The sequence below is a fragment of the Panthera pardus genome, unplaced genomic scaffold (genome assembly GCF_024362965.1).
Source record: "Panthera pardus isolate Hobbes unplaced genomic scaffold, ASM2436296v1 HiC_scaffold_7, whole genome shotgun sequence".
Taxonomy (NCBI): domain Eukaryota; kingdom Metazoa; phylum Chordata; class Mammalia; order Carnivora; family Felidae; genus Panthera; species Panthera pardus.
The window spans coordinates 68,418,922-68,444,674 of NW_026527002.1; the positions used below are offsets into that span (position 1 = coordinate 68,418,922).

Consider the following 25,753-nt stretch of genomic DNA (forward strand, 5'->3'; position numbering starts at 1 on the left):
GTGTGGGGTCCCTGTCACAGAGTATAACCCTGGGAAGTGGACCCAGGAATCACTGTCCTTGGTGTAAGAACGATCTTCTCTGGGAGCCAGGGACTCTGACCCAGCTCTGCATTTTGGACTTGACCTGGCCCCAGACCATCTTCTATTTAGCAACCAACATTTTCCTCCCTTTCTGTTCTTTGCCATCCCAGACATCATGCTCAGATAGAGACTGAAGTGCTGACTCTGGGTTCTCTTCCAACTTTGTCTGTCACATACTATGAACAACTACAATATTAACAGCTACCATATTAAGAAAACTTACTACATGCCAAGCATTGTTCAAAGTGCTTTCTGTGTATTAACTCATTTAATCTTCATAAACCCCTTTGAGATAGCGGCTGGTGACATGCCCACCTTTCAGTGAGAGATGAAAGGCTGTTGGCCTGAACTCCCGCAGGCCCATCCTGCTGTGCAGATAATAAAGGGAGGTATAGCCATCTGAGCCTTGGTTTCTACCACCCCTGCTCAGTGTTTGCAAAGTCCCCCACCAGCCAGCCAGGGGGCCTGGAGTGGGGCGGGAGAAGCACTGTGGATCCCCATGCATTTAGTTTGTCATTTACAATGACTGCATCCAAGTTGGCAGAGGGCACAGTGGTCTGCCGTACCCAAGATTTTCCTCTTGGCCAAACTGTGCCAAACGCACTTCTCCCCAGACCTTCCTCCAGGGAGCTCTTGCTAGGTCACAGGTATAAGGTTTTTTTTTTGTTTTTTTTTTTTTCTCATTTTAACATCCTGATCCCCAAGAAGGAGTTACCAAGGTAACCAGGAATGATGCATACACACAGTCTTTATGGACACTCCATCTCTACTTAATCGGATTACGTGTTCTTGGCTTACTCTGTTTCTGTGATAACAAGAACATGAAATTTTCTTCTTATGTAGTTTCCTCCTCCTTCTTCTACATTTCGCTCGCCCTTTCTCACTGACCTTCAAACTTTTTCCAGAAGTTACTACCAACTCAAGAATTTACCAGATGTGAAAACTCCCTAACCTTCCGTGAAATAGATAACCTTTTTGAGCCAAGCTTCCCCTCCACATGAGGCACGTGGAGATTCCTTAGAAGGAGAAGGACCAGATGTTTGGACTCCCTTCTATACCACTGTATGCTCTGAGAAGTGATTTGAAGACATCCTCTACAACTCAGGTAGCAAAGATGGACACTGCAGTTAAACACACACACACACACACACACACACACATACACACACACACATCACTTCCTATCTTCTTGATGATTAGAAGAGACAATGTTTTAATGTCCCTGAGTTCCCCTGCCTTCTCTCATGTCACTCTTTCCTTGAATACCTAAATAGATCATCTCAAGTCCCCATTCTACAAGACTGAGAGAAGTCCGAAATGTTCCCAAGATGTCTGAAGATTCTCACGATTCTGCAAAGTACCACAGAATAAAGCCATTCTTGTCTTTAATGAGTTAGTTTTTAAAAATAATGTCAGGGCACCTGGGTGGCTCAGTCAGTTAAGTGTCCAACTCTTGATTTTGGCTCAGGTCATGATCTCAGTGTTCATGAGATCGAGCCCTGCATCGGGTTCCATGCGGACAACACAGAGCCTGCTTGGGATTCTGTCTTTCCCTCCCTCTCTGCCCCTGCTCTGCTGTCTTTCTTTTTCTCTCTCTCTCAAAATAAATGAATAAATAAACATTTTAAAAACTTTTAAAAATTACTTAATTAAAATAATGTCAAGTGACTACCATGAAGAACAAAGGCACCCCTTAAAGCGAGTATCGGCTATCACTCTCCCAACACTTCCTTGGCCAGCCCCAAGGAAGAACATTGTCGGCCTAGTTCTCCTCAGGTCTCAGCCTGGCATCACCTCTGGGCATTGGTCCTCCCTTCAGCCCTGCTCTCCTATGTCTTCCACCCTGCAGCCTCCTGGGGTGTGGGTTGGGGGATTGGGGTGGGTTGAAAACTCCCTTTATTTTCCAGGGTAACAGCGGCCCTGGGAAAATAATACCAACATGAACTTGGTGGCCCCGCTGCCTTTGTCCACCTCTGAGCAGGTCACGTTCCCATTGTCCTCTGAGTAGCTCTTTCCACTTGGAGTCTTTGGTACCAGTCTTTTCTTCCTCAGAATATCATCTGGGTCCCTTAAACAAAATGGCCCACCACTCCCCAGAGCTCTGCAGGCCACAAGGAGCAGAGGTAAGGAGGTCATGGACTGTTGGCTGCTGTCTAAAGGGAATGGAATTAAGCAGAAATACAATTTTGGATTCACCCTCTCCTTGGGTGGGACCATCTTATGATAGGAAAAGATAGGATTCAGTCGGCAGGGAGGGAAAAATTAGGACTGAGGTCCCTGGGTGGGGGGGGCGGCGGGGGGGGGAAGGAACACAGATTTTGGAACAATGCTGGGAGTGTCTGACCACAGCAAACCCCCTTAGGCTTAAGGTTCCTCTTAGGAAAGTAACAGATACCACCTGCTCCCCCTCAGGTTTCCCTCAGGAATTTGACAAAAGACTTAACTAAAAACAAATAGTGGACCATAAAATGTATGACCCACTAGGAATGATATGGCCTTAGGCCACCCCTCATACAATGGAACTGAGCCAATCAGGAATGGACAACCCAGCACCTAGAACTATCAAGCCTGTAAGGGTAGGACCTGAGAAGGAAGGTGGGGGGAGAGAACAGGGGAGAGTCAATCAGAACCTTATAAAACAAAGTCCCTTGCCTATTGTAGTGGGCATTCGCTTTCGAACACCCCCTCTCTGTAAAGAGAGTTTTTCTACTCTTCTTCCTTTCTGATCTTACACTCTAATAAACTTCTGCCTTCTGCTCATTTTGTGTCCACCTCTTCGTTCTTCAAAGCGGCGAGACGACGAACCCGAGGTGTTGAGGTAAAAAATCCCGCGACAATCTGACATCCGCCCGCATGCCTAACATAACACCCTAAAGATCAGCATGAAGGTGACATTGTATCTCTGCCTACCCTGAAAGTACCAGGTAACTGTGTGGGGGCAGCACCATTTGAAAGAGAGAAGAAAATCAATCGATCTTCAGTGAGTCTTTCCAACTTATTCCCAACATAAGGATTAAAGAACTGAGGCTCAGAAAGGTAAGCCTTTCTGAGAAATTAATAGGAGAAAATAAATTTTAATGCATGTGTATCTGGTTCTAAGCATGTCTCCTTGCCGTAATCAGAATAAATGCCCTATGTAATATAAGCAAAATAGAAAGAGGTGCGGAGTAGAATCAAAAGACCAGGGCCATGCCCTTCTTCGCATTCAATTTTTGTTGTTTCTGTGTGTGTATCACAAGGGAGGGTGTGACCTGCACGGAAGAACGGCAGCGGTTAACCAAAGTTGGTACTCAGAAAACACTAGAGCATGGGAGAGACAGATCTGAAGGAGCTGCGGAAGGAAAGGAGAGGAAGAAGAAAAGAACGGCGTTAAAGGAAGGAAGGAAAAAGAAACAGGACAGAACAAAGTCCCTCACCAACTCAGAGGCTCTAGCTCTCAGTTGAGGCACCAACTGAGAACAGGAGGAAAAAGCAAGTCCAAAATGGAAAACCCCCCAACAATGCATGGGGCTGAGCCAAGCTCAAATGCCATGGCTTACATTTCTGGCTGTTAGATACACATTGACTTAATAACAGACTTCCGGAAGGGGTGGGGAGCAGGGAACCAACCCTTCATTAGCTGGGCACATAGATGTTGTGGTTTCTCGGAGGTAACAATTACAAGCCTTCATCTTCTGAGTTGGGAGCCCATTGACGATAGATACCGGTGTCCAGAAATAAAAATCTCAACTTCGTCGTGGACGAAACTGGATTGGACAACTACAGCTTGGATATGCTGCCAAGAGGAAGGGTTGTACATTTTCCTGGGTGGAGTCTGCAAAGCCGTAGGGCCCACAGGGGAGCTTTCAGATGAGACAGAAAAAGGGGCCCTTTCTGGCGACAGCAGCCCCATGGGCGCACGGCCTGGCGCACAGAGCGAGGGCTGCCTCTTAGCCCCCGCTGGTCCTCATGGCTGGCCACGCTTTTGTTCGTACACTGACCACTCCATTCCTTACAGCTGTTCTGCCAAGGAAGGACGTGCTCCTCAGTCCGCAGCACCGAGAAACTCAGCCTGGCTCTAACTTCCTGACCCTAACCGACCACCACTGAAACCGTGGGCCTCTAAACCTGCCTCCAGAAGAGGCCCTGGATCCAGATGTCCTTACTACATTGGACATGAAGCAAACAAAGGAAACATCGTGCTCATGAAGCAGGCCAAGTGACCTGAGGAAGTGAAGACAGGCAGACCCTGCGGGAGTAATGGCCTGTGATGAGCCATCTCAGGCCAGGGACACCAACTAGTAAGGAAGCATAAAAGGTTTTGACCAAGACCTACAAGAAGAGATATGTTTTCGCTGGTGGGAGTGCCAACTGGTGCAGCCACTGTGGAATCAGTGTGGATGTTCCTCAAAAAGTTAAAAACAGGGGCACCTGGGTAGCTCAGTCAGTTAAGCATGCAACTCATGATCCCAGCTCAAGTCATGATCTCATGGTTTGTGAGATCGAACCCCACATCAGGCTCTGCACTGTCAACGTGGGATTCTCTCTCTCTCTCTGCCCCTTCCCTGCTCATGTGCTCTCTCTCTCTCTCTCTCTCAAAATAAATAAATAAATTAAAAAATTAAAAATAGAATTACGATACAATCAAGTAATTTTACTACTGGCTATTTACTCAAAGAATATGAACATACTAATTCAAAAAGATATATGCACCCCTCTGTGGATTTTTTGTTGTTGTTTTTTGTTGTTGTTGCTGTTTTAAAAGAAAGGCAGGCTGCGTCATGCAGCACCTCCTTTGGATGTGTCCGGAGTCTTGGAAACTTGACTACCCTGCATTCTCCTGAGAAAGGACCTTGAGAGCTTATTTGGAGACTCTAGAGGCAAGTGCAACTACTCCTACAGCCTCGCCTGAAGAATGATCCTCCTCGATCGGGGAAGGTCATCCTCTTCGACAGACCGATCGTGCAGTTTCGGGAGGGATGCACAAGGAGCAGTGATGGAGGAAGGGGACCTCAGCCCAGCCAGCCAGATCGGTGAACTCAACGCTAGTGATCAATGGGGTGACGGGTGTCACAGCCAGATCACCCTCACATCCTGTGTACCCTTATGTTTGTGCACCCAGTGTTATTTACAATAGCCAAATTATGGAAGCAGGCCAAGTGTCCATCAATAGATAAATGGATAAAGAAGATATAGTATATATACACAATGGGACAGTACTCGGCCATAAAAAAAGAATGAAACCTGGCCATTTACAACAACACGGAGGGAGCTAGAAAGTACAATGCTAAGCAGAATAAGTCAGAGGAAGACAAATACCATATGATTTCACTCGTGTGTAGTTTAAGAAACAAAACAAATGAGCAAAGCAAAACAAAAATAGACAGACAGACAGACAGACAAACCAAGAAACAGACTCTTAACTATAGAAAACAAACTGATGGTTACCAGAGGGGAGGTGGGCAGGGGGGTGGGTGAAATTGTGGATGGGAATTAAGGAATGCACTTGTCATGAGCACCGGGTGATGTAAGGAAGTGTTGAATCACTAAATTGTACACCAGAAACTAACCTCACACTGTATGTTAACTAACTGGAATTAAAATACAATACAATAATACATACATACATAAATACATAAATAAAGATATGTTTTATGTTATGATCCCACACATGTGTGTGCGCACACCCAACCCGAAATAAATCTTGCAGAAACTATATTTACAACATCCTCCATATTTATGTGATGTAAATCTCAACCTTTTATTGATTTCAACCTTTAATCAGTCACCACTCCAGTCTGAAAATATTCTGAACTAGTGGAAGAAATCTTCTCCCATCAATCAGAAAAATGACTCTTCCTTCCTTATGGAGGATTTGGTGACGGGGCTGGAGAGAAAAACCGGTCTCACCTTTCTGATACCTTGTACAGGGATAAAATGCCCATTCTAGGACCCTTGCCCTGGCAACGCAGACACGGTAGTTTGAACGATGGATGACAATTTCAGAAATGCCAAAATGGTTTCAGTGCTTCTTTTAATTAAAGAAACATGTTTTGTTTTGTTTTGTTGTCTTGAACTGTGACTTGAATGAAAAGTACTTTTTTGTTTGTTTTTTCTACAAATATGCCTACTGGATGGTTTCAAAGTGTGACCAAATCAATGCATTATCTGGTGATTCAACTGGAACAAACCAAAACAACAAAAACATCCTTCATGCTGAACCAATATTTTGTTCCTTTCAAGCCTCGATGGATCCTGAGACTTAAGGCTTCTGAAGTGTTGATCCCAGAAGCAAAAGGACCCTGGATTTAATGCCACTCTGTCCCCCTAACTTGGAGCCTGTAACCCTGTTGTCCTCAGCTACTCTCAGTTCCCATACAGATCCCCAAAGGCTCCATGTCTCCAAGCCTCTGCTCACATAGCTCCTTCTATTTAAGCTGTCCTTCTTTCTACCTCTTGCCTCCCTGTCTGCTTACCTCTCTACTCATCTTTCAAAAGTCAACTTCATAATCACTTCACTCATTCATTCATTCATTTATTCATTCACTTTTTCAACAAGTGTTAGTTGGAGATTCATCATATGCTAGGACCCATCCTAGCTAGGACCCATCCTGGTTTATTGGGGAATCCAAAGATGAACAACACATGGTATTTCATGGTACAGCACACGGTACTAGTCAAGTGCAGTAGGCATTTATAAAATAATGTGGTGGGGGTAGTCATCCAAGAAAGCATATAGGATAGTATCAGAGGACAGAGCGGGGTCCTTAACTCAATGTAACGGGCCACATAAAGCTCCCTGGAGGAGCTAAGGCTTCACTCAGCTGAGAATGTGGAAAGAATGGGGATTCTAGGGGTCAGCAATAATTGAATTAACTATCATTATCCCCAGTTTAGAGATGAGGAAACAAAGGCACAGAATGGTTAAATACATCTTCCAAAGTGCAAAGTTATCAATTAACAGAGCTGATATTTGGTTGTAATGCACACTGACTCCAAGGCAGGTCTCTTTAATCATTAACTTGAATCATCTCTCATTTGCCATAGGAATCCAGAAAAGGCGGCAATACTAGTGGACAAATAGAAGAAAGAAAGGAAATGGGATAGATCCGTGGTGAAGGCAAGTGCTAAGCCCAGAGAGATTTATTGAGGGGGGTGGCGTCTGGGTGGGGGAGGGGGACAAAGCCCCATGCACAGGACCTGTAGTAAAGTGTTAGGTCCTTGTAGAGAATCTATCAATACTACATGTTGGTTGAACACTTGTTATTTCAAAACCAAACCAAAAGAGATTTTTGGTAAATCCTCTGATAATTACTAGAAAAGTGTCCTTGGACAATGCATGTATCCTTTGTGAGCCTCCCTTTCTGTGCCTGTACAATGGAGATAGCAATGTGTCTACCTTATGGGGCTGTGATGAGGATTATATTGAGTGAATAAAGCATCAAGCATAGATCCTGGGACACAGTGCTGATTCACGTTCAGTCTGCTTCCCTTTTGCATCCCTTAGGTTTTCCCTCCTTTGCTGAGAACTTATGCCTGGTGTCCATCCACTTCCTCTGCCACAGAGTGAGCAGCAGCCTGGGACTCAACCTCATCCTGGTACAGGTGGGTCCTTGGTAACAACTTTGCCAGGGAGTGGCTGGGAACAGAGTCCCAGGGCACTCAGCAGAGTTTATTAGAATGAAAATGAGGAGAAGAGGGTCCATCTTTAAGAGCTGTCCAAGGGAGACCGGAGCTACCCAGCCCCTGTAGGAAGGAACTGTTAATTATGCCATTAATAATGCTTAGCATTCTCCCCATGCTTTTCCAAGCTAATTAATTCTGCTTCAAATCCTGGAAAACAAATGACTGGGTGTGTTGGGGACAGGCTTCTGTTTCTGAGATTGAAGGGTGGAGAAGCTTGCCCTCTGCAATGACTGGGGGAAGGGAAAAGCAGTGTTACCTCTTCCTCGGGTCAAGTTTCTCAGAATGTGCAGAGGGCTTTGACCCCTGGTGGGGACTTCCCCTTTACCCTCAAGACCTTCTTCAAACAGGGGTAACCACCCAAAGGTACAAAGATACAAGGCTCACCCAGCCGTAGGACACTGTCCAGAAGTGGCAGATGTTAAGCTGACACCGTGGTCTGGAGGGAAACTTTCTCTTTCTCTTTCCCCAGAACCCAGGGTAGAGCTCGTGTGCCAGAGGCTAGGATGTGTAGTTAGCTCATCAACTCTGCTGTCCTTTAACTCAGTGGAGACTAACCTTACAGACCAGAATCTGGGGGTCCCAAGAATCTGACCCAATTCCCTCCCTTCACAGAAGTGCACTGTCAAGCATGAGAGACAGAAGTGTCAGGTAAACAAAGAGAAAGCTACAATAATAAAAAGAATGACTCCGATAAGGGGAGCACCAAGAACCTGTGGCAATCTGAGAAGTATAGAATGGGTTCCTGGGGGAGAACATGTTTGAGCTGTTCGGGTGGTTGATTAAGAGACAACAAAACAAAGAAATGGAGATGATGGTGAAGTGAGGACTAGCTGTGCAGATGCTTAAGGTCAAGAGGAAGCAAAGTACGTCCAGGAACTTGAACCTAGTCCCATGCATTGTGGGGAGTTGGGGGATTGCAATTAGACAGTGACTTTTGTCATCACAGAGCAAAGAAAGGCTAGTGGGAAGGCACACAGATGTAGAGGCATGCATAATACATGAGGAGGGCTCTGGTGAAAGAGAAGCGATTGAATGAAGTAGACACTACTTTTGCCTTTCAGGAAAGGAGCAAGTCAGTGACAGATGAACAGGGCAGGGTCCTGGCTTGAGGCCAGAGGAAGCATTTCTCAGGCATGAACTTTTGCCAGAAGCTCCTAGCCCACAAGATTCTGATTCAGCAGGTCTGGTTGGGACCCAAGAACCTACACTTCTAACGAATATTCTAGGTTACACAGATATGGGACATCATCTCCCAGGTCTTCCTTGGGAGGTGTGGTAGAGATGTCTCGGTACCCAGGCTGGCCTCACAGGTGCTCTGACTCTGGTCTGTGCTATTTGCAAAGAAATCCCAGGGGGGGCAGCACCCACTGCGAGATGGGTATGGTGCGCAGGGTAAGTTTTCATATTCTTTTCCAGTGTTCTACCTTTCTAAATCCAGAAAAGCTCCTGCAACATAATTTTTCAGATTCTATCCCTTGTCGCAAGACCCTTGAGAGAAGGGATGCATCCTATTTGAAGGTATACCCCAGCTCCTAACACAGAAACAGCCTGGGCAGATTACATATGCTTGTTTAAATAAATGGAACTGATCTCCATTTTTTTCCTGAAGAGTGTCCAAATGTCAGCAGCCATCATGGTTATTTGTGTGGATATAGGTTGCCTATCCTAATTTCTCTCTTAAAAGTAGGAATCTGGTCTCTAGTTATTCTAGAACCACAGTTGGCACAGGGACCAGTGGTTTCATGTGCTTGTGGTGTTATGTCCCCTGTGTGGTCACTGCAAAGGGCAATGGACATAAGAAAACTCACAATTGTGACTTAGCTAGTTACTAGTTACAGAACTCTGGGAAAGTGAACTACTGTCTCCATATTTCAATTTCATCTTTAATAAAGTGAAGGCATTAAGTAATTTACTCATTGGTTCATTCACTCAATAAATAATAATCAGGCACAAACACAAAGACTACTGTGCGCTCTCCTCGTTGCAACGAGTTATTGATCAATAAGACACACTCCAGGGGCGCCCGGGTGGCTCGGTTGGTTGAGTGTGACTTTGGCTGAGATCACGATCTCACAGTTCATGAGTCTGCGCCCAGCATCTGGCTCGCTGCTGTCAGTGCAGAGCCTGCTTTGGATTCTCAGTCCTCCTCTCTCTGCCCCTTCCCCACTCCTTCTCTCTCTCTCTCTCTCTCTCTCTCTCTCTCTCTCTGAAAAATAAATAAATAAAGACTTAAAAAATAAGACACACTCCACCCTCATCTGGATGACATAATGATGGGTAATGAGACCATCCCCTCTCCACACAGTCATTCATACCCAAAGTTTGGAACCATCTTGGAACAGGATCCTTCTACATCCTCCTACCAATCACTGTGTCTGGATAATTCTATTGCCTCAATAACCCTATAATCAATTCCCTCTTTTCCATCCCCATTATTGCACAGATATTCCAACCCGCTCCTAAGTGGTCCCTGCGTTTCATGTGACCCATTAATGTTCTTCCTTTTCCATGGCCCCCAGCTGCACTTTCTCAGATGTAAATCTGCTTCTGTTACCACTCTGTTTACAAGCCCTCCCTGACTCCCTGAGTCACTAGATAATAGCGATAATTCTTAAAAGCAACCGCTTACTAACACCAGGTATTGTTTTAAAGGGCCTTGCATACTTGAACTCATTAACTCACAGCAAGCAGACAAGGTCCTTGTCCCCATTTGTGCTGGTTGCCTGTCAGCTGCCAGCTCCATTCCTGCCCTCTGCTGTTCTCCTTTACACCGCGTGGGAGCCTGCACACTACAGTTCCCAGGCCCCCTGGTCAGCTGCCTCCTGGTTGGGCTTTGCCAGTGGGAGGCACTGGGAGAGACTGGAACGCTGGAGGAAGGGAGAAGTTTGCCTTTGTCTTGTTTTGCTTGCTCCCTGCTGCCGCGGGTGTCCCGCCCCCCCCCCCCCCCACCAGTGGTAGCGGTGTTAGTGGGGGTGCCCCTTCTGGTCCTCACAGCTTCAGGGACTGCCTGAGAGCAGTGGCAGCGACCATGCCTCTAGCGGATGAACAGCACGCACAGGCTGCGCTCCCGCCAAGTCTGGTAAGCAAGCGCCTACTCCCCTCTTGGTCGTTCTCTTCTCCCCTTTATTCTTCGATCTCTTCCCAAGGCTTATAACTAATCACCTGCACTGAAGCCTTCTCTGCTGGAAATATCTGCAGTGCATTCTATTTTCTTGACTGCATACTGATGGGTACACCACTTAATGTATGAGAAACTGAGGCACAGAGAGGTTAAGTAACTTGTCTCAAGTTCAACAGCCAGGGAGTATACCAGAGCATGGATAAAGCAGGGGAAAACAACAACAACAACAACAACAACAACAACAACAGATACTAAATTAAGTCAAAGTTCTTTAAATATGTCATTCAAAGCCCTTCAAAACGGTTTTCCTGATATCTCACAGTCTAGTTGGGGAGTGACACCTGGTAGGGGATTGTATTTTGTTCTTGCTTTTGCTGCTGAATAAATGAACGGACGAATGGCAAATGCACCATACTCGTGCAAAAACCCCAGCAGGATGGGTGACTGTAGCAGATGTTTGATGGATGAGTAGGAAACACGTAATAAACAAATGAATAGACTCCAAGCATACAACAAATTGACCCAAGAAGCAATTCCCTACCTCTGTTCCTTCCAGCCTCAGTATCAGAGCCCGCTGTATTTGAAACACTGAACATGCACATTCCTTATATGGAGTCAGTGTACAATAAATACACATTTGTTAAATGGATGGATGAATCAATCAAGCAAAAATGTGATCAATCAGGCCGTGGCTCAATGATGTTTGAAATTCTAGTTTATCAAAATACGAAATTTTCCAGGAGAATGGCACACACAAAAAAAGCATTACATTTTCCTAAAAACAAAAACCTTGCACACAGCAGCCCACAAATAATTAGATGTTAATGTTTCTAACTTGACAGGAAAAAAAAAAAAGCCACAGTTAATCTCAAGGGACATCCTGTATGAACAAGGAAAAAACAAAACAAAACAAAACAAAACAATGAGTCATGGATTCTAACCTCCTATTTATAACCTGGATCCACAAATGATCTGTTGCTAAAGGAGAAGAAAGCCATTAATCTCCCAACTCTGGGAGTAATTTTATATTTTGAATAAAAACAAAATAAACAGCATTAAGGAGGAAAATAAATCAGATATGCAGTAATTAGTTTGAAAGAGCCGGATTTTCCTGCCTAACACTCTCTTTGGAACTTAAGCCTCATCCATCAAAGCGAAAGTGTATCCGATGACACGGAGATTTTCCATTCTCTTTTCAGACAGAATTAGTCAGTTGATCTGAATAGTAAATTGACAGGAGCCAGAAGAGAGGGCAGGAGTGATGGGGCTTTAGCAGAGGTGGGACCCGAGGCTTAATAACATTTGGTGAAGCCCTGACTTTGCACTTTTAACCTCCTAGCCTCTTTACTCATTAAGTTGTTAGTTTTCTATCTGTGCAATCTTAAAAGACTAAGGATTTTTAAAAATAGAATCTAAAAGGGACCTTATTCATTTTCTAACCCAGTGTCCTTAGTTTACAGATTGAGAAAGCTGGGCCCAGCGATAGTAACTGACTTGCTTAAGTCTGCACGACACAATGAGCTTCAACTCCAGAACCCACATCCTCCCAGCACTTTCTCACAAAATTCCATAAAGACAAAAGCCCCAGCAATCATAAAGGGGTTCCTTACTTCAGGCGAGATCTTTGATTTTTTGCACCACTTTCTGGGCGGGATTCCCCCTTTATGCTACATTATGGACAAGGGCTACTTCCTTTCCAGGCTCTACTTTCTGTATGCTCCCTCAGCCATTTTTCTTCCCAATCAAAACCCTTTCTCCAGATTCCTCTATGACTCATTAGTACCTTCTTCTGAATTCTAATTATTATATCCTCTCTCCCTACTATTTTCAAATGTCCTGCTGGAAGAGGTTTTTTTTTTTTTCTTTTCAGCAGCAGTTTGATAACTAATTTATTTGAAGCACGAGCATAATAAGTCTCTCCAGATATATTTACAAATCCTTGTGTCGGATTTTTAAAACTCTTGTGAATAGAGCTCTGTGTATAACATGTCCTTTTCATCTTCCACAACCCCAGCTATTCGGTTTGGGTCTATATATGCGAAGATTAATGATCATCCCAGTGGAAAGAGCAAGGAGATGTAGAAAGATTAAGGATCTCATCAAAGCATTGGTCAATAATAATACTACTACTAATAATACTGGATAATATTAGCTATATACAAGGTCTAAAAATGATATTCATTATCAGAATAATTCAAAATTTGCCAAAAGTTATATGCCCATCAACTTTTGGTTCACCGATATAACAAAAAGCTATTTAGCCATTGAAAATGATTTAGGGAAGGACATGCATTAACATAGAACAATGTTCAAGGGGTGTTGTTAACATAGGGAATGTGAAGATTTATCAAACGACACTTATTATACGGTCTTATTTTTTACCAAAAACAAATAAACAGATTTTTATGAAAAAGTATGTAATGATATTTTCAACTTTTCTATTGCATTTCATAACCATACATAGATCCCATTTGCTATTTTTTTTATGTTTATTTACTTTTGAGAGAGAGAGAGAGAGAGCCCGAGGATGAGCAGGGGAGGGACAGAGAGAGAGACGGAGACACAGAATCCAAAGGAGGCTCCAGGCTCTGAGCTGTCAGCACAGAGCCCAACGTAGGGCTTGAACTCACAAGCTGTGAGATCGTGACCTGTCTGAAGTCGGACGCTTAACCAACTGAGCCACCCAGGTGCCCCTTGTTATTTTTAAATATAAAGTAAAACTACCCAAGCCATTGCCCTGCACACCTCGAAAAACAAGGAAGAAATTACTCCTGAGTGTTCTCAGGGAATATGTAAATATTGGGGAGAAGAAGGATCCTTGGTGGTTGGTCCCATCCTTCCCACTACCGTGCTTTATTTTATATATTGGTTTTGTTTGTTTTTATATATGACATTCTCTTTGAACGAAAGCTCCCAAGGGCAGATATGTAGATGTATTTTGCTCAGTTTCCTTTAATAATGATCAGAGTAAGTACTTACGTATGGGTATTTTCTTGGTGTGGACAAAAGTAGGAACATAAACAGGTACTGAAAAGGTCTGATGTATCAGGTGTTGTCCTAGAACTTTTTATGGATGCTATCCTGTTTGTCATCACAGCTCTGAGAAGCAGGTGTGATTTCGTCTAATTTGAAAACACAGGAGTAGAAGCTTAGAAAGAAGCGGTGACCTATTCATGTTCTCTCAGGCAGACGATGGTGAGACTGAGAAAGGAACTCAGAGCCGGGAGAAACAAGTCCTATCTTCTGGCCAGCTCACAGCCACGTGGTCTACCAGTGCAGTTGGCATTAAGGGTTGAATCGTATCCCTGGCTCAAATTCACGTGTTGAAATCCTAACCTCTTAGTACCTCAGAATATAGCTTGATTTGGAGACTGGGTGTTTACAGAGGCAACCAAGATAAAGCAAGGTCATTCTGGTGGGCTCTAATCAAATATGACTGTTGTGCTTATTCTAAGAAGGGGTAAGTGGGACACAGACATGTACTGACGGAAGACGATGTGACCAGGTGAAGATACTGGGAGAATGCCATTGAACATGAAGATAACCAAGCCAAGGGGAGAGGCCTGGAACAGAGCCCTCCCTCAGAGCCCTCAGAAAGAACCAGCCGTCCCAACCAACACCTTGATCTGGGACTTCCAGCCTCCAGGAGATGAGACAAGAAATTTCTGTTGGTTAAGCCACCCAGGCTGTGATACTTGGTTACAGTAGCCCTAGCAAACTAATACAGCTGGCCGCCTGGTGAACATAAGAAATGTCAATTGTGATGCGGGAAGGGGTACCCCTAAGAACACAGGGAAGTTTGAGGCCACTATATGGCCTCAAACCATATAGGAAGGGAATAGGGAAGAGGGGGCAATGCCCAGGAGGAAAGACGTCCCACAAAGCCCTGCTGCCTTCCTGCCCCTGGGGCCTTTGCCCGCCCTACTACTAGGAATAAATCTACAAGGTAAATTATTCACAATTGTGTGTATTAGCGCCCAAAGTGCATTATTTAATATTTTTTTTGCAGCAGATGTACCTTTTTAATTTGGTTTTATTTTAGGCTAAAATTGCAATATTAAATTTTAAAATCCAAACACTAGCATGACTTTGCATTCCCTGAACATCCACTGCCTCCTTCTTCCAGCAGACGCAGAATAGCAATGGGGCAGAGCTGGAAAGAAGACCAGGCTTTGGCTGCTGGTCCTGTCCCTGCACCAGAGTGGTTGTGTGACCTTGAATACGTGGCTTCACTCTTCTGAGGCTTGGTGACCTCTGCTGTCAATGGTAGAGACGACCCGGGTGTTCCCAAGATTCCTCCTGCTCAGAGTATCAGCAGGTCTGAGTATCTATAGAGACCAGGGGGAGCCAGGTTGAGATCAGCTACGGCTGGCAGTGCAGGAAGTGAGTCTTAATCTGTACCTTTGCCATTGCCAGAGAAGGGCAGGCAGCCATGGAAGGTGAGCATCTCCAAGTGTTGATAGGTGTATGTACCCTAAGGAGGGTCTTTATAGATCTTCAAGGACAAAAGTTCATAGTGCCTGTTCCTTATTCTCGTTAGTAAATGATAAAACACAAAAGTTACACGTATGCTGAAAATAAAAGATTTTCTGGGGGCGCCAGGGTGGCTCAGTTGGTTAAGCAACCAACTTCGGCTCGGGTCACGATCTCACAGTTCGTGGGTTCGAGCCGCATGTCGGGCCCTGTGCTGACAGCTCAGACCCTGGAGCCTGCTTCAGATTCTGTGTCTCCCTCTCTCTCTGCCCCTCCCCTGCTCGAGCTCTGTCTCTCTGTCTCTCTCTCAAAAATAAATAAACAAACAACAAAAACAAAAAACAAACAAACAAAAAAAGATCTTCTGGGCTCCTGGGCGGTTCAGTCGGTTGAACAGCTGAATACAGCTCAAGTCATGATCTCGCGGTTCATCAGTTCGAGCCCCACATCAGGCTCGCTGCTGTCATTTGGGAGCCTGCTTCAGACCCTCTATCCGCCTCGCTCTCTGTCCCTCCCCTGCTTACATTCTCTCCCTCAGAAGTAAATAAACCATTAAAAAAAATAAAAGATTTTCTGACTGCCAATCTTGGATTATTTGTTCAAGCTTCTATGATTATGGAGGGGTGTGTGTGTGTGTGTGTGTGTGTGCACATGCACGCACCTACATCACACAGGAGGTGCCCCAGCCTCAGTTTCCCTGGACTCTCAAGCAGGTTCTCAGTCTTTTTGGGGGTGGTCATTAAGCTTGGAAAAGCAGGTGCTTCAGTAATCCTTCCTATTCTCTCCAGGCTGCCTTTTAATTTCTACTATTGTGGAGAGTATGACTTGGGGCCACTTTACTTAGTACTTGGAGCTTCTCCACAGCCCCACGGGTTGGGAGTCTCTGTGCTATGACTGATATCCTCACTCTAGAGAAATTTTGTGCCAAAACTTGGAATGAAATTGGATAGAGAAATTGGTCTCTTCTGGCCCCCTTCCTGATCGGCCCCATCAGTCAAATGCAGCAGACTGCAACAATACAAGAAGTTTTTCACTGAAGAGTCAGGTAATGCCAGAAAATTATTGTGACATAGTAAGAGCAGATAATGACTTTCCAGCTAACTTAGAAGTTTCCTAGAAAATGCTTCTATGCTTACGTCTTAGACAGCAGGCATGCTCTGCCATATAGCGTAACCGAATCGAGGGACTGACATCCTTTGCCATATTCTGTTGGTTAGAAGCTAGTCACAGGTCCTGTCCACACTGCAGAGGAGGGGATTATACAAGGGAGACCTCACTGGGAGTTAGTTTAGGGTGTTTCTATGATGCTTGTAACAATTTTGAACCCCTTCCCAGCCTTGTTCTTCTGCTTCCTCCCACCAGAGCACAGTAGCAAAAGTGGATGACCAACCTGGAAGAAACTAACAGATGCAAGATCACTGCCTGGCTTTTCTTTCCTTACTTCAGTAAATATTTCATAGAACATCACTGAGCCCGGAATTTCCTAGGTAAAGTGAGCAACTAAATGAACAATAAAAATGATTATCACATGCATCTACTACTCACTGTGTTTTATGAGCTGTATACTAAATATTTCAGTTATTTTGTTAAATATAGTAAGTTTTCATTATTAATCCCATTGTGGCGACCTGAAGGTAAGGATTCAGAACTTGAACAAGATCTGTCTGACCCAAGCACAATATAATAATAAACAAAAAAAATTTATGGAATGCTTAATAGGTTTCAGGCAGCATTCTGTGGATTCCACACATAACAATGAACTCATTTGATTTTCATAGCATTCCTATGACGTAGGTACCACTATTAACCCCATTTTTTTTAACGTTTATTTATTTTTGAGACAGAGAGAGACAGAGCTTGAACAGGGGAGGGGCAGAGAGAGAGGGAGACACAGAATCAGAAGCAGGCTCCAGGTTCTGAGCCATCAGCCCAGAGCCCGACGCGGGGCTCGAACTCACGGACCATGAGATCGTGACCTGAGCTGAAGTCGGACACTTAACCGACTGAGCCATCCAGGCGCCCCATCCCCATTTTATCTGTGAAGAAACCGATGATCAGAGAAAGTAGTTAACTTGCTTTAGATCATGCAGCTGGCCGGTGGCAGAACTGAAATTAACCAGAAAGTATGGTCCCAGAAGTTATGTTTTTAATCTCTGTGCTATCCTTGCTGCCACAGCCTTGAAGGAGAAAGAGTGGGTCATAGTATATCTACCCTCCCAAGGGTTAGCAAAATAGATAACTCATAGTAGAAGAAGAATGAAAAAAAATGAGTAACATAAAATAAAATATTCTTCATCAAGAATTATCTTTCATTTTAGAAGCAACATACTTCATTTGGATTCTCTGGTCAAAAATAGACTTAAAGCCTTCTGAAATATTTTTATGAGAGCAATATTTTAGACATTTAGTCCAAACAGAGAAGTACAATGGCCAGAATTCTCAGCTATGAGTTCAAACACTGAACTAAACTGACTGAATATTTGATGATATTAGGTAATTATTGTTATATTCGTTTCCTACGGCCCTATAACAAATTACTACAAATTTAGGGGTTTTCACACCACACAAAGTTGTTATCTTATAGTTCTGGAATCTGAAATGGGTCTCAACTGAGTTAATAAAAGGTATCCACATGATTTCATTCTTTCTAGAGGCTTTGAGGGAAAAACTGTTTCCTTACCTTTTCCAACTTCTATAGGTCACCCCCATTCCTTGGCCCCCTTCCTCTACCGTCAAGGCTAGCAGTACCAAACTATGTCCTTCTTGGGGTGCCCGGGTGGCTCAGTCAGTTAAGTGTCCAACTTCGACTCAGGTCATGATCTCATAGTTTGTGAATTCAAGCCCCGCATCAGCTTCTGTGCTGACAGCTCAGAGCCTGGAGCCTGCATCAGATTCTGTGTCTCCCTCTCTCTCTGTCCCTCCCCTGCTCACACTCTGTCTCTCAAAAATAAATAAACATTAAAAAATTAAAAAAAAAAAAAAAACTATGTTCTTCCTCTGCTGCCATCTCTATGGTTCTCCCTCCCTGCTTTCCTCTTCCCTTTAAGGACTCTTACGATTTCCTTGGGCCCACCTGGATAATCCAGGATAATCTCCCTATTTTAAGGTCAGCCAATTAGCAATCGTAAACCCGTATGTAACCTTAATTCTCCTCTGCCATATAACTTATTCACAGGTTCAGGGATCAGGACATGAACATCTCTGGGGAGTTACTATTCAGTCTGCTATGACTATTGGTTTTCTTTGGTTTTGTGTTTTTCAGGGCCAAGTGATAACTGTACTGTAGTTATGACTATTTTTTTAAGTTTATGTATTTATTTTGAGAGAGAGAGAGTGCAAGTGTGAGCAGGGGAGGGGCAGAGAGAGAGAAAAACAGAGAGAATCCCAAGCAGGCTCCGCACTGTCAGCACAGAGCTCCATGCAGGGCTCAAACCCACGAACGGTGAGATTGTGACCTGAGCCGAAATCAAGAGTCGGATGCTTAACCAACTGAGCCACCCAGGTGCCCCATGGTTATTACTACTTTTTAATCTTTATCTTTCAAGGGTACGTGTTGCATAACTTACAGAGGAAAGGACAGGATGCTTGACATCTCCTTCAAAGTAATAACGGGGAAAAGAAGGTGGTACCAGGGGTCAAACTGGTCATGAGCTGAGCCCTGTAGATGCTGTGTGTCTGGTATGGGGTGGTCACTGTGCAACTCTGCCTACACTCGAATACATTTAAAATTTCGTGTAAGGTAAAGATAATGACTGCAAATAGGGACCCAGGGACCAAGAGACAATAGCATAAACTAAGCAATTCTGTGTGCCAGGCAGTATGCTAAATGCCGCATCTGACTCTCACAACAGCCCTATGAGGAAAACATTCACAGTCCCACTTACACGTAAGAACCCGCTGCTCTGCTAGGGTTAGGTTTCACCCAAATATGCCGAGAACCAGGTTCTGAATCCAGGTTAGCCTCTGTTTCAAAGCTCATGTGCTGAATCACTATTTTAAGTTAAATCTCAAATCGAGGTTAAGTGGCTATTTAAAGCACTGGTAAGGTGGCAATATTTTAAGAGATGTGATGGTTGGTCTCAAGGAGGTGAAGCCTTAGAAAACACTTGTTGAATCGAAATTCTGATCCTGGCTCAACCACCTACAAAGGATGAGAGGCAAAATATCTCAATTCTCTAGACCTCAGGCCTACACGATGAGATCACAGAATCCATTTTGCACATTGTAGAGGAGAGTAGGGAAGATCAAATTTAAGTAAAACCATTATCATCAGTAAAGGGCTGTATAAGTAAAAAGGACAAAATGCAGCAACGGTGATGATATTGTGGTTGAAGATGAAAAGGCTCACGACCCACACACAAAGAAGAGTTTTAAGGTACTGTGTCACGTTCTCCCATGCCACACGGTTTTTTCTTCACGGAAGCTCCTCAGCAAACTCACACAGAGTGAGGCTGACCCTAAGATCACCCAAGACAGTGACATTTCAGAGTGACTGTGGAAAAGCTCGGTCATTGCACTGATATCTCTCCCACCTCAGGGACTGTGCTTAGCACACAGGGGCAGCCATGTATGGGGAACAGGGATTATTCTCGATGTGGTGACTGGGGAATCATGACATGGTATATTAATAAGGAGACAAGAACAGATGGTGTCAAATGCACATTAACCTTCAATGTGATGTCCTTCAGGATCCGGTCCCAGCTGGGATCTCCAGGTTTATCATCCAAACCCAAGTCATCTATACCTTTCATTCTGGCCTGATGTAAAATGAAGTTTCTGGGGAAGTCATGCCATCTCACTGCCGTCCTGTTTATAATTCTCATGTGAGCTCGCCCTTCCTTCACCCTTTGCTTGGTTCTTACTCATTCTTTAAGATTCAAGTCAGGTCCTTCCTTAGGAAGACTTGCCTGACTTAGGTCCACTTTGTTTTTGTGTTTGTTTTGTGTTGTTTTAAAAAATTTTTTTTGAGAGAGAGAGAAAAAGAGAGAGGGAGAGATGCAAGCAGGGGAGGGGCAGAGACAGGGGGACACGGAGGTTACAAAGAGGGCTCTGTGTGGACAGCAGAAAGCCCGATGTGGGGCTTCAGTTCACAAACCATGAGATCATGATCTGGGTCAAAGGCAGACACCCAACCGACTGAGTCACCTAGGCACCCCAGGTCCACTTTGAATTAGTTATCCCTGCTTTGACTTCCATAAGGCTCTCTGACTTCCAAACTATATTGTATTATCCATTTTAGAACACTGAAGGCAGCTGTTGACTTTCCTTGCTCTATCTCGTTTCTAGAGAATGGGAGAGAACATAGTGTATTGTGATTATATGTTGAATGTAAGGTAGTATATCACCAAAAATAAATATTATTGAATGTACTCTTCCTTTGTAATTGAAGGCTTCTTTGCTGAGCACTGCACGGATTGTGAGGGTGCCAGCATGGAAACAGCTGCCTGAGATCTACATAATCAAGAAAAGAGAGACTTGGAGAAGAACAAATATTGTTAAAATGTCCATACTACCCAAAGCAATCGATAGACTTAATCTCTGTCAAAATACCAACAGCATTTTTCACAGAACTAGAATAAACAATCCTAAAAAAATTGTACAGAACCACGAAAGACTTCATATAGCCAAAGCAATCTTGAAAAATAAAAACAAAACTGGAGGTTTTCAAGATACATTACAGAGTTCAAGTTATATTACAATGTGGTAGCTTTTAAAACAGTGTGGTGCTGGCATAAAAATGGACACATAGATATGAGAATAGAATAGGAGACTCATAAATAAGCCACAGTTATATGGTCAGTTAACTTTGACAAAGGAGGAATGAATATACAATGGGAAAAATACAGTCTATTCAACAAATAGTGTTGGAAAAACTGAACGGCCACATGCAACAGAATGAAACTGGACCACTTTTTCTCACCATACACAAAAATAAACTCAAAATAGATTAAAGCCCTAAATGTGAGACCTGAAACCATAAAAATTCTTGAAAAGAGTGCAGGCAGTAATCTCTCTGACATCAACTGTAGCAACATTTTTCTAGATAGGTCTCCTGAATCAATAGAAATAAAAGCAAAACTAAACCTTTGGGACTATATCAAAATGAAAACTTTCTGTGCAGTGAAGGAACAAATCAACAAAACTAAAAGGTAACCTATTGAGTGGGAGAAGATATTTGCAAATGATATATCTGATAAAGGGTTAGTATCCAAAATATATAAAGAACAGATACAATGCAATACCTAAAAAAACAAATAATACAATTAAAAAATAGGCAGAAGACATGAAGAGACATTCCTCCAAAGAAGACATCCAGATGGCCAACAGACACATGAAAAGATGTTCAACATCACTCTTCATCAGGGAAACACAAATCAAAACTACAGTGAGATGTCACTTTACTCCTGTCAGAATCAGAATGGCTACACACACACACACACACACACACACACACACACACACACACAAGAAACAACAGGTGTTGGTGAGGATGTGGAGAGAAAGGAACCCTCTTGCAATGTTAGTAGGAATGCAGATTGGTGCAGCCATTGTGGGAAATCGTATGGAGGTTTCTCAAAAAATTAAAACTACTCTGATCAAAAAATATGAAAACACTAATTCAAAGGGATACATATACCCCTATGTTTATAGCAGCATTATTTATAATAGCCAGGCTATGGAATTAGCTCAAGTGCCCACTGATAGGTAAATGGATAAAGAAGATGTGGTGTGTATATATATACATATGTACATACTGGAGTATTATTCAGCCATAAAACAGAATGAAATCTTGCCATTTGCAAGGACATGGACAGAGCTAGAGAAGACAATCCCAAGCAAAATAAGTCAGTCAGAGAAGGACAAATACCACATGATTTCACTCATATATGGAATTTAAGAAACAAAACAAACAAGCAAAGGAAAACAAAACAGAGAGAGACAAACGAAGAGACAGACTCTTAACTATAGAGAACAGATTGATGGTTGCCAGAGCGGAGGTGGGTGAGGGGATGGGAAAATAGAGGATGGGGATTAAAGAGTATACTTAACCATGAAGAAAAAAGTGAAATAAAATAAAACGATTTAAAAAAAGAAAGAAGGAGGTGGGTGAGAGGATGGGTTAAATAGGTGATGAGGATTAAGGAGTGCACTTGTGATGAGCACTGGGTGATGTATGGAAGTGTTGAATCCCTGTATTGCACACCTGAAACTAATATTACACTGTATGTTAACTAAATGGAATTTAAATAAAACTTTAAAAAAAAGAAAAGAAGAAGAAGAGAAACGTTCTTCCAGCAGGTAGCTAGAGGATCTGAGGCCATACATGCACATCCACTGAACACATTTTTAAAATAATTTTAGAGAGAAAGAGAAGGGGAGGAGGCAGAGAGAGAGAGAGAGAGAGGGAGAGAAAGAGAGAATGTTAAGCAGGTTCCACCCTCAGCACAAAGCCAGATGTGAGGCTCCATCCCATGACCCTGGGTTCATGACCTGAGCTAAAATCAAGAATCAGACACTCAACTGACTGAGCCACTCAGGCACCCCCACTGAACACATTTTTATTGAACACCTACTCTGTGCCAGGCAGTAAAGATGAAAGAGAGAGCAAAAGTGCTGTGGTCCCGGGTCTCCGGGAGGTTAGCTCATAAAGTGTCACTAAAGCAAAGCAATAGTGTTGTCCCTTCCATTTTTGTCCCCGCCCCCCCAACCTCCAAGAGGTTGAATTTTGCCCTTTGTGGCTTTTTTTCCTGTGTAACAGCCCTTTTCATATTGCTGTAATATCCACTTCCTAATAAAATTGACCAATGGCAAAAAGAGAAAGAGAGTGACTTGGAAAAGCACAAGATCCGAAACAGTGGGAAAGGAGTCTTCTCGGGCTATTTAGACATAAAGTTTAATTTTCATTTACAAGAACTTTCTCACTCACGTAAGCCCCCAAGAGATGATTGTGATGGCAAGGGGTAGAGGTGTAGACCAGAGTTAGAAGTAGTTCAGCCCCACATGTAGACAGGTTGCTGGAGGCTTCAACACCATCAACAGTCCCTGGATTTCAACACTGAGCCGGTAGTGCCGGGAAGAGAGAGTGGACCGTCCATGCGAGGTTTTTACGGGCCAGGTCATCAGGAAGCGGTGCTCCCCATTTTTACTCATATGTCAGTGGATCAGCTCCGTCACATGGCTACACCTCACTGCAAAGGACCCTGGGAAATGTACTCTCACCATGGGTCCAAGCGCAAGAGAAAACCACCTTTGAGGAACACAGGGTAGTCTCTACTGCGAGGGCTGAGAGATGGAGAGGATCAAGAATGAGGAAGTGTTCTGGCAAGACAGAAGGCAGAGAAAGGGCAGATGGGGGCAATGAAGAAGGAAAAAGGAAAAAGAAAGGAGAGAGGAAGGAAACGGCAAAGGAGAACTAGAAGGAGATCGTGGTGAATTGTGTTATAGTTACAGTTACAGCCTCAACTCCACGGTCCCTTAAAAAAGAATCATCAATGTATGACACTGCTTAGTCATGATTGTGCCTGAGTGGATATATCTGGAAAGGGACGAGAACTGAAGAACGAGGACAAAGGTAACATGTGGGTTATAGCATGAATAATTACAGAGATTACATGCTTCTTCCAATGATGATTCCCTCTATCAAAGCATGACTGACACTCTTTTTGGGTAACTGCCTCCACAGCCAATTTCCAGGCTTTCAAGAAAAGCAGAGCATTTTGTTTGTTTGCTTTAAGGAAAAGTCACTAAATGAACACTTTAGTCATGGCATAGCCAAGACTAAGACCCAGTCTACAAATCCTGCTGTCTCTCTACTCCACTAACGGAGCTAAATATGAGACAAGAGGACGTGAGCCTTGGACCACTTGGACCTCCTCGGGAGGAGAAAGCAGCCTCCACGATCTATACGAGGACTGTGCGTTTGCTTTGTCACTAAATCCACCTGATCCCTCGTCAGGTGGTCTCATTTTCTCCATTTACAGATGGGGAAGCTGCGATCACCAGGGCCACGGGACTGGTAACCGGCAGAGCTAGGAATACAAATCCAGACCGCTAATGGTACCAACAGCAATAATAAAAGGTGATATTTGGCCAGCACGTTGTATACGCGAAGCGGAATTTTAAGAACTTTACCTGAGTTATTGAATTTCAATCTCAAGGCAAACATATGAGGGAGGTACTAAATACTATTCCCACTTTGCAGATGAAGAAGCTGGAGTAGCACAGACGAATCACGTATACAAGTGTCCTCAGCTGTTTTGCAATAGGGCTGGTACCTGCACCCAGGTGTTCTGACTGTGACTCTGCCAGACCAGCTTCGTACCGCCCCCACGACCAGCCCAAATCCATCTCTGTCAATGACACCCATTGCTTCCTGACACCACATCTACCGTGTACAGACCCCTTTGAATATTTATCTAGTCAGAACCCCCAGAGGAGAGAATATATTTTGGAGCCTTATGTCTGAGAAGATTGCTTTATGGTCCCTTCCATCTGGATGATCAACCATCCCAGCTTTCCTGGAACTGTCCCAATTTCACTCTGAAAGTCTTACATGCCTGGAAACTCCTCCGTCATGGACAAACCAGGAATGTCAGTCACCCTACTTTCAACTCTGAAATCTGTGTATTTATAAACTTTACGCAAGACCCTCTGTCCTACCCCGAAAAGAAGAGGGTCAACTGGGCGCATGCTTAGAATCCTAACTCTTCTCTCAATTGGAGCCAAGTCACCCACACTATTTTCTCTTTTTAACCCACCTCCTATAGCTGGTTAAGGAAAACATGTGAAAAATGAGACACCATTGGAAGGAATGAGGAGCCATAATATTCTCAGTGGATCATGCAGTTTTATCATCTGCGAAGACTTTAATGGGGAGAACATTCTTCATTTTTAGTAAGCCATCCAAATGGTACATTTGAGATCAGGCACCATTAGAAATTAGCAAGTCTCTCTTTGGTCTGTGCTGTTTGCAAACCCGGAGAATTAATGAAGCCATGGACAGAAGCTGAGATATGGAGCACTGGGGAAGGGGGGGGTGCTGGGACAACTTCTAGAGGGGCGGCACATGTTTCAACACCGTTTGGGGTCCAACCCTGGATTGGTGACTCAAACGTGGCACAGAAGAAAGTGAGCTTTAGCGACATCCTAGTCTGCACTGCGAACAACCATAGAAGAAAGGTTTGCCTGGGTGGAATGTGAGGTACGAGTCAAAATCAACCATTACCAGTTCCCCCACGTTACTGCAATTTCATTTTAAAGTATCGTTTCTTTAGCTTGCCACCCTGAACAAAGGATGTCATCCTCTGTCTTGGTCTTTCCCGGGCTGCTATAACAACATACCACAGACTGCGTAGCTTGAACAACAAACACTGATTTCTTACAGGTCCAGAGGCTGTGAAGTCCAAGATCAAG

General features: G+C 43.8%; 1 protein-coding gene and 1 long non-coding RNA gene across 5 annotated transcripts in view; one reads left to right on the forward strand and one right to left on the reverse strand.

The window, feature by feature from the left end:
* The window catches only part of LRATD2 (LRAT domain containing 2), a 134,155-nt gene that overhangs the window by 74,551 nt on the left and 33,851 nt on the right, over nucleotides 1-25,753 (reverse strand). The window lies entirely within an intron of this gene.
* On the forward strand, nucleotides 7,568-16,877 carry LOC109273146 (uncharacterized). Its single transcript, XR_002082852.2, has 5 exons — nucleotides 7,568-7,665; nucleotides 8,359-8,394; nucleotides 14,053-14,813; nucleotides 16,129-16,385; nucleotides 16,703-16,877. It is a non-coding gene; the product is annotated as an uncharacterized LOC109273146 (long non-coding RNA).